At 44.6% G+C, this 9,724-nt stretch overlaps 1 non-coding gene across 1 annotated transcript; it reads right to left on the reverse strand.

The window, feature by feature from the left end:
• Positions 1 to 4,030: 4,030 nt before the first annotated feature.
• trnah-gug (transfer RNA histidin (anticodon GUG)) lies at positions 4,031 to 4,102 on the reverse strand. The gene has a single exon. It is a non-coding gene; the product is annotated as a tRNA-His (tRNA).
• Between the last annotated feature and the right edge of the window lie 5,622 nt (positions 4,103 to 9,724).

Consider the following 9,724-nt stretch of genomic DNA (forward strand, 5'->3'; position numbering starts at 1 on the left):
AATTGCAGAACTGCGCAAAGTAATCTAGATAGAGCCGAATGAACTTTTTTTTTCTATTCCGTTACAGGATGATGGCGTCGCTGGTTGGGCAGTATTTATTGCCATCCCTAATTGCACAGCGGGTTGTTGAGACTCAACCATATTGTAGTGAGTCTGGAGTCACATGGAGGCCCGAGCAGGTAAGAATGGCAGTTTCATTCCTTAAATGACGTCAGATGTTTTTTTTTCAACAATTGAACATGGATGTATAGGAGTTTTTAGATTCGTAATTCCAGATATTTATTGAATCCCAATTCTACCTCCTAGCATGGTCTGAGTCAAACCCGAGTCCATGGTGTCTGAATAAACAGTCCAGTGTTCAGTGGTAATAGCGCTCGGCCATTGCAGAAAAGCAGTGAAACTGAACATATCCAATGAAGTCGCTTTTCTCCGATACTGTTCTGTACCATTTTCCAGATCTTAACCCCGCCCCCCCCCCCCCCATGTCGGTAAAAGCTGCTACATGAGTATTGAACTCACAACAGTGGTAACCAAATGGATCAAACCAATAGGTCCCGATGTTGGGGTTGGGGCACGTTACCCAGCAACAGTGACTGCAGCCACACAGACTGATCGGTATCACTGGGAGAGTCAGTGTTAGATTCTGCAGTGCCTTAATGAAATAGGAAATGACTCCACAAACACATGATGAAAGAGCAGCGCTCCGAAAGCTAGTGCTTCAATTAAACCTGTAAGATCATAACCTGGTGTTGGGTGATTTTTAACTTTGTACTCCATAGTCCAACACCGGCATCCCCAAATTAATGAAATGGGGGTATGGGATGGAAAGTTCGGTTAGTGATCGGAGGAGGGAAGAAATTTCTGAGAACGGGTGGATTTGAATTAGAACATAGAACATAGAAGAATACAGCGCAGTACAGGCCCTTCAGCCCTCGATGTTGCGCCGATCAAAGCCCACCTAACCTACACTAACCCACTATCCTCCATATACCTATCCAATGCCCGCTTAAATACCCATAAAGAGGGAGAGTCCACTACTGCTACTGGCAGGGCATTCCATGAACTTACGACTCGCTGAGTGAAGAACCTACCCCTAACATCAGTCCTATATCTACCCCCCCTTAATTTAAAGCTATGCCCCCTTGTTATAGCTGACTCCATACGTGGAAAAAGGTTCTCACTGTCAACCCGATCTAACCCCCTAATCATCTTGTACACCTCTATCAAATCACCCCTAAACCTTCTTTTCTCCAATGAAAACAACCCCAAGTGCCTCAGCCTTTCCTCATAGGATTTTCCTACCATACCAGGCAACATCCTGGTAAACTACCTCTGCACCCGTTCCAGTGCCTCCACATCCTTCCTATAGTATGGCGACCAAAACTGCACACAATATTCCAGATGCGGCCGCACCAGAGTCTTATACAACTGCAGCATAACCTCAGGATTCCGGAACTCAATTCCTCTACCAATAAAAGCCAGTACGCCATATGCCTTCTTCACTGCACTATTTACCTGGGTGGCAACTTTCAGAGATCTGTGTACATGGACACCAAGATCCCTCTGCTCTTCCACACTACCAAGTAGTCTACCATTAGCCCAGTAATCCATCTTTTTATTACTCTTACCAAAGTGAATCACTTCACACTTAGCTACATTGAACTCCATTTGCCACCTTTCTGCCCAGCTCTGCAGCTTCTCTATATCCCGCTGTAACCTGCCATATCCTTCCTCACTGTCTACAACTCCTCCGACTTTCGTCTCATCCGCAAACTTGCTCACCCAACCTTCTAACCTTTCCTCCAGGTCATTTATAAAAATGACAAACAGCAATGGTCCCAAGACAGATCCTTGCGGAACACCGCTAGTGACGGCACTCCAAGATGAACCTTTGCCATCAACTACTACCCTCTGTCTTCTTCCAGACAGCCAATTCCTAATCCAAACCTCCAACTCACCCTCAATGCCATATCTCTGTATTTTCTGCAGTAGCCTACCATGGGGGACCTTATCAAACGCCTTACTAAAATCCATATATACCACATCTACCGCTTTCCCCTCATCTACCTCCTTAGTCACCTTCTCAAAGAATTCAATAAGGTTTGTGAGGCACGACCTGCCCTTCACAAAACCATGCTGACTATCCTTGATCACATCATTCTTATCCAGATGTGCATAAATCCTATCCCTTACAATTCTCTCTAAGACTTTGCCCACAACAGAAGTGAGACTCACTGGCCTATAGATACTAGGATTATCCCTACTCCCCTTCTTGAACAAGGGAACCACGTTTGCTAGCCTCCAGTCCTCTGGCACTACTCCTGTCGACAAAGAGGACACAAAAATCAAGGCCAATGGCTCTGCAATCTCCTCCCTGGCTTCCCAGAGAATCCTAGGATAAATGCCATCAGGCCCAGGGGACTTATCTATTTTCACCCTTGCCAGAATTTCCAACACCTCTTCTCTACATATCTCAAAGCCATCCATTCTACTTATTCGTGCCTCAGTATTTATATCGACAACAATGTCCTGTTCCTGAGTGAATACTGACGAAAAGTATTCATTCAGCGCCTCCCCAATCTCTTCAGCCTCCACACGCAACTTCCCATTACTATCCTTGATTGGACCTATTCCTTCCCTAGTCATTCTTTTATTCCTAACATACCTATAGAAAGCCTTAGGGTTTTCGCTAATCCTACCAACTAAGGACCTTTCATGTCCCCTCCTTGCTGCTCTTAGCTCTCTCTTCAGGTCCTTCCGGGCTACCTTATAACTCTCAATTGCCCCTATTGAACCTTCACGCCTCATCTTTACAAAGGCCGCCCTCTTCCATTTAACCAGGGATTCCAACTCCTTATTAAACCACGGCTCCCTCACACGACCCTTTCCTCCCTGCCTGATAGGTACGTACTTATCAAGGACACTCAATAGTTGCTCCTTGAACAAGTTCCACATATCAATTACGCTCTTGCCTTGGAATCTACTTTTCCAATCCACACATCCTATGTCATGCCTCAACGCATCATAATTTCCCTGCCCCCAGCTATAACTCTTGCCCTGTAGTACACACTTATCCCTCTCCATCACTAGAGTAAAAATCACCGAATTGTGGTCACTGTCCCCAAAGTGCTCACCTACCTCTAGTTCTAATACCTGGCCTGGTTCGTTACCCAGAACCAAATCCAGTATGGCCTCACCTCTTGTTGGCTTATCTACATATTGTGTCAGGAAACTCTCCTGCACACATTGCACAAACACTGACCCATCTAACGAACTTGAGCTATAGCTTTCCCAATCAATATCAGGAAAGTTAATGTCTCCCATAACAATCACCCTATTACTGTCACTCTTCTCCTGAATCATCTTCGCAATCCTTTCTTCAACGATTCTAGGACTATTAGGAGGCCTGTAAAAGACTCCTAACAGGGTGACCTCACCTCTTCTATTCCTAACCTCAACCCAAACTACCTCAGATGGCAAATCTTCGTCCATCTTCCTTTCCACCGCTGTAATACTATCTTTGACAAGCAAAGCCACACCCCCCCCTCTTTTGCCCCCACCTCTGACCCTACTAAAACATTTAAACCCTGGAACCTGCAACAGCCAATCCTGTCCCTGATCTAGCCATGTCTCCGTAATAGCCACAACATCGAAGTCCCAGGTACCAACCCACGCTGCGAGTTCACCTACCTTACTTCGTATACTTCTGGCATTAAAGTACACACACTTCAAGCCACTCTTCTGTTTACAGGCACCCTCCTTTAAGATTGATGCCATATTCCTAACCTCCCTACACTCCAGGTCCTGCACCCTAAAGCTACAGTCTGGGTTCCCATGCCCCTGCAGAGTTAGTTTAAACCCCCCCCAAGAGCACTAGCAAACCTCCCCCCAAGGAGGTTTGACAAGAATTCTGACATATGAAACCACAGAGATGTGAGCGAGCAGAGCTTGAAGGAAAAAAAAAATCACCTTGGAGAAAATCAAAACGATGAAACAACTGATTCCGTTGTATTTCACAAAAGACGATTATTGCCGTGACTCGGATTCGAACCGAGGTTGCTGCGACCACAACGCAGAGTACTAACCACTATACGATCACGGCACCCCACAGACAAACGCTCTTGTCACTCACCATAAGTACAGTATCATAAGAAATGCACAATATCAGTGCTCAGTGAACAGTGGCAAATATGTGGGAACTCAGAATGGGCTGACCGTTCAACATCGATGCCCACAGAGGCCCTGGTGATTCCATCGTTAATGTGCTGAAGGCTGAGATAAATAGATTTCTCCAAAACATCAAAGACTCTGGGGACAGTGCAGCTTTTGTTACCTGCACATCCACCAATATCATTTATTGCATCCGTTGCTCCCGGCAGAGTCTCCTGTACATTGGGAGACTGGACGCCTCCTCACACAGCGCTTTAGGGAACATCTCTGGGACAACCGCACCAATAAACCACACCGCTCTGTGGCCCAAAATTTCAACTCTCCCTCCCACCCTGCCGAGGGCCTGGAGGTCCTCGGTCTCCTTCACCGCTGCTCTCTCACCACCAGACGCCTGGAGGAAGAACGCCTCATCTTCCACCTCGGAACACTTCAACCATAGGGCATCAATGTGGATTTCAACAGTTTCCTCATTTCCCCTTCCCCCACCTCACCCTAGTTCTAAACTTCCAGCTCAGCACTGTCCCCATGACGTGTCCTGACTTGCCCAACCTGCTTATCTTCTTTTCCACCTATCCACTCCGCCCCCCCCCCGACCGATCACCTTCTCCCCTCTCCCACTCAACTATTGTACTCTATGCTACTTTCTCCCCACCCCGCACTCCTCTCACATATCTCTCCACCCTTAATGCTCTCTGCCTTTATTCCTGATGAAGAGCTTTTGCCCGAAACGTCGATTTTACTGCTCCTTGGAAGCTGCCTGAACTGCTGTGCTCTTCCAGCACCACTAATCCAGAATCTGGTTTCCAGCATCTGCAGTCATTGTTTTTACCAAGCTTTTGTTGAAATGTATACTTCAACAGCAATGCAGTTTAACATCGGTTACTTCCCGAGTTTCCCCACACAAGGCAGTAACCACTGCTGACACATAGTCCCAGTTCCCAGCCCCAGAATCAGAGGAACTGAGTGGCGCAGTCGCGAAGATCCAACTTGAAATCGGGATGGGAACGAGGTCGCACAGATACTCGATGGCTCAAGTGACACAACTGGTGAATGCACGGTATTTCTATGATGGTTTAGAGGAGCAAGCAATTCCGAGGTTGGGAGTGCTTCTGGTCAAAGGTGGGGCAGAAGGGAAAATCTGTTCCCGTTTATAATAACAGCAATCTACAGTGCATCTTGCTGAGACAGCTGAGTGCCACAACTGGAGTGTGGGCGGCTGGTTTGAAGTTTAATTTTGCTTTACTATCACCAACTTCCCTGCAATGAATTGCTTTCACCATTTTTATTTCCAATTGTTTGATATCTCCCTGTAGTCTGCGGCTTTCTTCCTCATGGTTAATTGCATGACTAACTGTTGTATGATCTGCACACTGCTAAATCACGGCCACGACAAGTAAATATGACTCATTGATCTCTATGAGAAAACAGTGGAACTCACTGCAGGCGTGCTGCGTAGGTTTGCAGGCGACGCCAGAATTGTAGACAATGACGAAGATTATCTAAATTTCAAAAGGATCTTCATCCAATGAGTCGTTGGACTGAAAATTATAACATGGAGTTTAATCTGGATAAATGGAAGGTATTGCATTTTGATACAACAAAAAGAGTATGGCTATGCGTATGTTGGAGAACATGAAAGCTCGGTTTGCAGGTACATAATTCCTTGTCATTTGCATTACCTACAGACAAGATGGTTCAAAGGCATTTAACAAACTTCCCTTCATTGCTCAGTCCTTTGTGTATAGGAGTCGGGACGTTATGGTGAAGTTTTGCAGGACATTGATGAGGCCTCTTCTGGAATATTATGTCCAGTTCTGGTCGCCCAGTTGTTGGAATGATATTATTCAGCTGGAGTAGGTTCAGAAAAGGTATACACGCATGTTGCCTGTGGAAGGTTTGAGTTCTAATGAAAGGCTGGATAGGCTGAGACTATTTTCAGATTCGAGATCGGGGTGCTGGAAAACCACATCAGGTAGGGCAGAATCCGAGGAGCAGGAGAATCATTTTTTTTTCGCGCAAGTGTCGTTCATCAGGCTCTTCCCCGAAACGTCGATTCTCCTGCTCCTCAGATGCTGCCTGACCTGCTGTGCTTTCCCAGCAACAACACTCTCGACTCTGATCTCTCATCTGCAGTTCTCATTTTCTCTCAGTTGAGACTGTTTTCACTCTAGATTAGGGGTTTGAGCGGCGATCTGACAGAAGTTTATGAATTATTGAGAGGCAAGTTTAGAGTTAATGATAGCGGCCTTTTCCCAGGAGGGGGATTTCAAGGCGAGAGGGCATATGTTTAAGATGAAAAGAGAGATTCCTTTTTTTAAAAAAAGGCATATGAGGCATTTTTTTAGGGAAGGTGTTTTACGTGTGCAATTAACTTGCTGAGGAAGTGATGGATGAGGGTACGTTTGCAACATTTAATGGACAATTGATTCCAAACATGAATGGGAAAGTGGGATTTTTAAAATAAATTTATTCATGCCTAGTACGTCAGTTATTTCCCAGAGGACATTTAAGAGTCAACCACGATATTATCTATCTGGAGTCTCCTGTGGGACAGAGCAGATGACTGTGGCAGGTTGCTTCCGAACTCCATGAGTGAATAAGATGGGATTTTCTAGAAAAACTGTTTCAGGTCTTCACGAGACTCTTCAATTCCAGGTGCTTATTGAATTCAAACTCCACCACCTGTCATGCCAGGACCTGAACCCTTTGTTCCCAAAATATTACCTGGGTTTTTGGATTAACACCACAGTAATAACACTACAAGGGCATTATAAACACTCAGCGGGTACAGCAGGAGGCAGATGGGACTAGATTAGTTTGGCAATGTGTTCAGCATGGATTGGTTGGACTAGAATGGGGAACCTTATCAAACGCCTTGCTAAAATTCTTATTCACCACATTTACTGGTCGACTTTCATCGACGTGTTTTTTCACATCTTCAAAGAATTCAATCAGGTATGTGAGGGATGACCTGCTCCTCACAAAGCCATGCTGACTCTCTCTAATCAAACTATGGTTTTCTATGTAATCGTAAATCTTGTCTCTGAGAACCGTCTCCAATACTTTGCCCACCACTGGTGTAAGACTGACTGTTCTATCATGCCCAGGGTTATTCCTATTCCCTTTCCTGAACAAGCGAATAACATTTGCCACCTTCCAATCATCTGGCACTATTCCAGTGGACAGTGAGGATGCAAAGATCATCGCCAATGCCACATCAATCTCTTCCGTCACAGACCCAGGGGATTTATTTATACTTATGTTTGTCCATCAATCAGTCTTTACCATCAAATTGTCTACACACTGTCCAAACTACTGATTGACTGCTTTCCACTTCAGTGTCATATACAGTGCTGCCTTCCTGAGAAAATCTGGTTCCTGTGAACCATGGAATATAAAAAAAATGGAATGCACCAATGCCGTCCTCATGAAGGGCCTATGCCCGAAATATCGACTCCATAGATTCTGCTTGAACTTCTGTGCTTTACCAGCGCCACGTTTTCGACTCTGATCTCTATCAACTGCAGTCCTCAGTTTCTCCAATACTGAGGGCTGTCCCCTCTGCACACTGACAGGGAATTAACCATCAGAAACTCATTGTATGTGGAGCTGACTGCTCTGGAAAGTTGCACTTGATGACTACACATTTTTAAAAAAAACAAATTACAATTCAACAAATATTCATTCACTCCAGGAGTTATTATTTTGATTCATGGTTTGGGCAGTCTGATAATAAACAGTGAATGTTTGAAGAACTCCGATGTACAAAGTATTTTAGGTGTTATAATCCAGCTTACGTTAATGCTGGGAGCATTATCAGACAGACTGATGTGATAAGGGAATGAGTTGACATATGGAGGAGTGACATCTTTGCCATCACAGAGACGTGTTTGAGGGAGGTCAGGGCGAACAACTCAATATTCTGTTCTACCGGAACTATCGGCAGAACAGGACAGGGTGTCAAAGAGGAAGTGGTGTTGCAATATTTATGAAGGAGTCAGGTATTGTTGAAAGGATGGATGATATCTTGGAAATGTCTTCAAATGAGGCTTTTTGGGTTGAGGTTAGTATCAAAATGATGGGAACACATTGTTGGGGATATTTTATAGACCCCAGAAAAATGAAAGTACAGGAGGAGATATATAACCAATTCACTGATGCGTGTAAGAACAATAATAGGATCATTGCATTCAGGCAGTTCAATTCCCAACATTCATTGGGGCAGTGATAACTTTTTAAGAGGGAGAGAGATGGCATGATTTTTTTTTCCAGGAACTCCTTATATTGACATGTAGAAGATGCAACAAGGACCGGTGGAAATCTGCGTCCTCATTCTGAGGAATGAAATCAGTCAGGTGTTTCAGGCAGGATTGTGAGACCATTTTAGGACCAGTGACCATGACATCATATATTTTAAGTTTGTTGAGGAAAAGGTTAAAAAATTAAAGTTTTTTGGATTGGGGACGCAAATTTTATTCAAACAAGACAGCATCTGGCTAAAGTACCGTTTCTTCTGGTTAAAACTGTAACAGAACAACTTGGGGCTGGGGCTTGGAGTCGGGGGGTGGGGAATGTCACATACTCAAAATGAAATTGATGACAAAGATGAATATGAGAAAAAACAAGCCCAGAGAACTTTGTATGTCTACAATTATTCCGAAGAAGGAAAAAAAACTTAATGGAGATATAAAGTGAGCAGGTCAATGAAGATGCTAAAGGAGCATAGAAAGTGTAGGGCTCACCTTAAGAAAGTAAGAAGAGCAAAAACTGGCGTGGTAAAACATCAGCAGGCAAGTTTAACAAGACTCACAAGATATTCTCTCGGTTTATTAAGAGGAAGAGGTTGACAAGGGAAAGAATGGGTAGTATTAGGGACTGAGGAGGCAACCTTTGAATGGAGCCACATAATATGGTAGTCATGTATTTCATATCAGTCTTCAGTGTCGAGAAGCAGTTACCGGATTCAGGGAGAGTGACCATGTGATCCTTGAGCAGTTTGACCGGGAGGCTGAGGAAGAATTGGAAGTTCATGTGGAATAGAGTGTGGGCAAATCCCTCATCTGGATGAGCTGATATCTTAGGCTGGTGATGAGGGAAGAAATGACAGACTCTGAAACATTCCTTATTTTATCGTTTCCTGTGACTGGAGATGAGGTGTGAAAGGAACAAGACAACATCTAATGTAGGTTAAACTTTCACACAGTGTGCTAGAAATAAGACAAGGGATTGAGACCACCAAATCTCCCATCAGTGGGAGGGAAACAATTCATAGAATCCCTCCAGCATGGGAACTGGCCCATCAGCACTCCAAGTCCACACGGGCCCTTCAAAGAATACCCTACCCAAATCCATTATGCAACATTTACCCTTAACCTACACATCCATGAACGCAGTGGGGCTATTTAGCATGGCCAATTCACCGAACCTGCACATATTTGGATTGTGGGAGGAAACCGGATACCCACGCAGACACAGGCAGAAGGTGCAAACTCCACAGAGTCAACCGTTGAGCCACCATGCTGTAGAAAATTGTGAAGGCTGTTGAGATTGGATA

Source organism: Chiloscyllium punctatum, unplaced genomic scaffold (genome assembly GCF_047496795.1).
Source record: "Chiloscyllium punctatum isolate Juve2018m unplaced genomic scaffold, sChiPun1.3 scaffold_157, whole genome shotgun sequence".
Taxonomy (NCBI): Eukaryota; Metazoa; Chordata; class Chondrichthyes; order Orectolobiformes; family Hemiscylliidae; genus Chiloscyllium; species Chiloscyllium punctatum.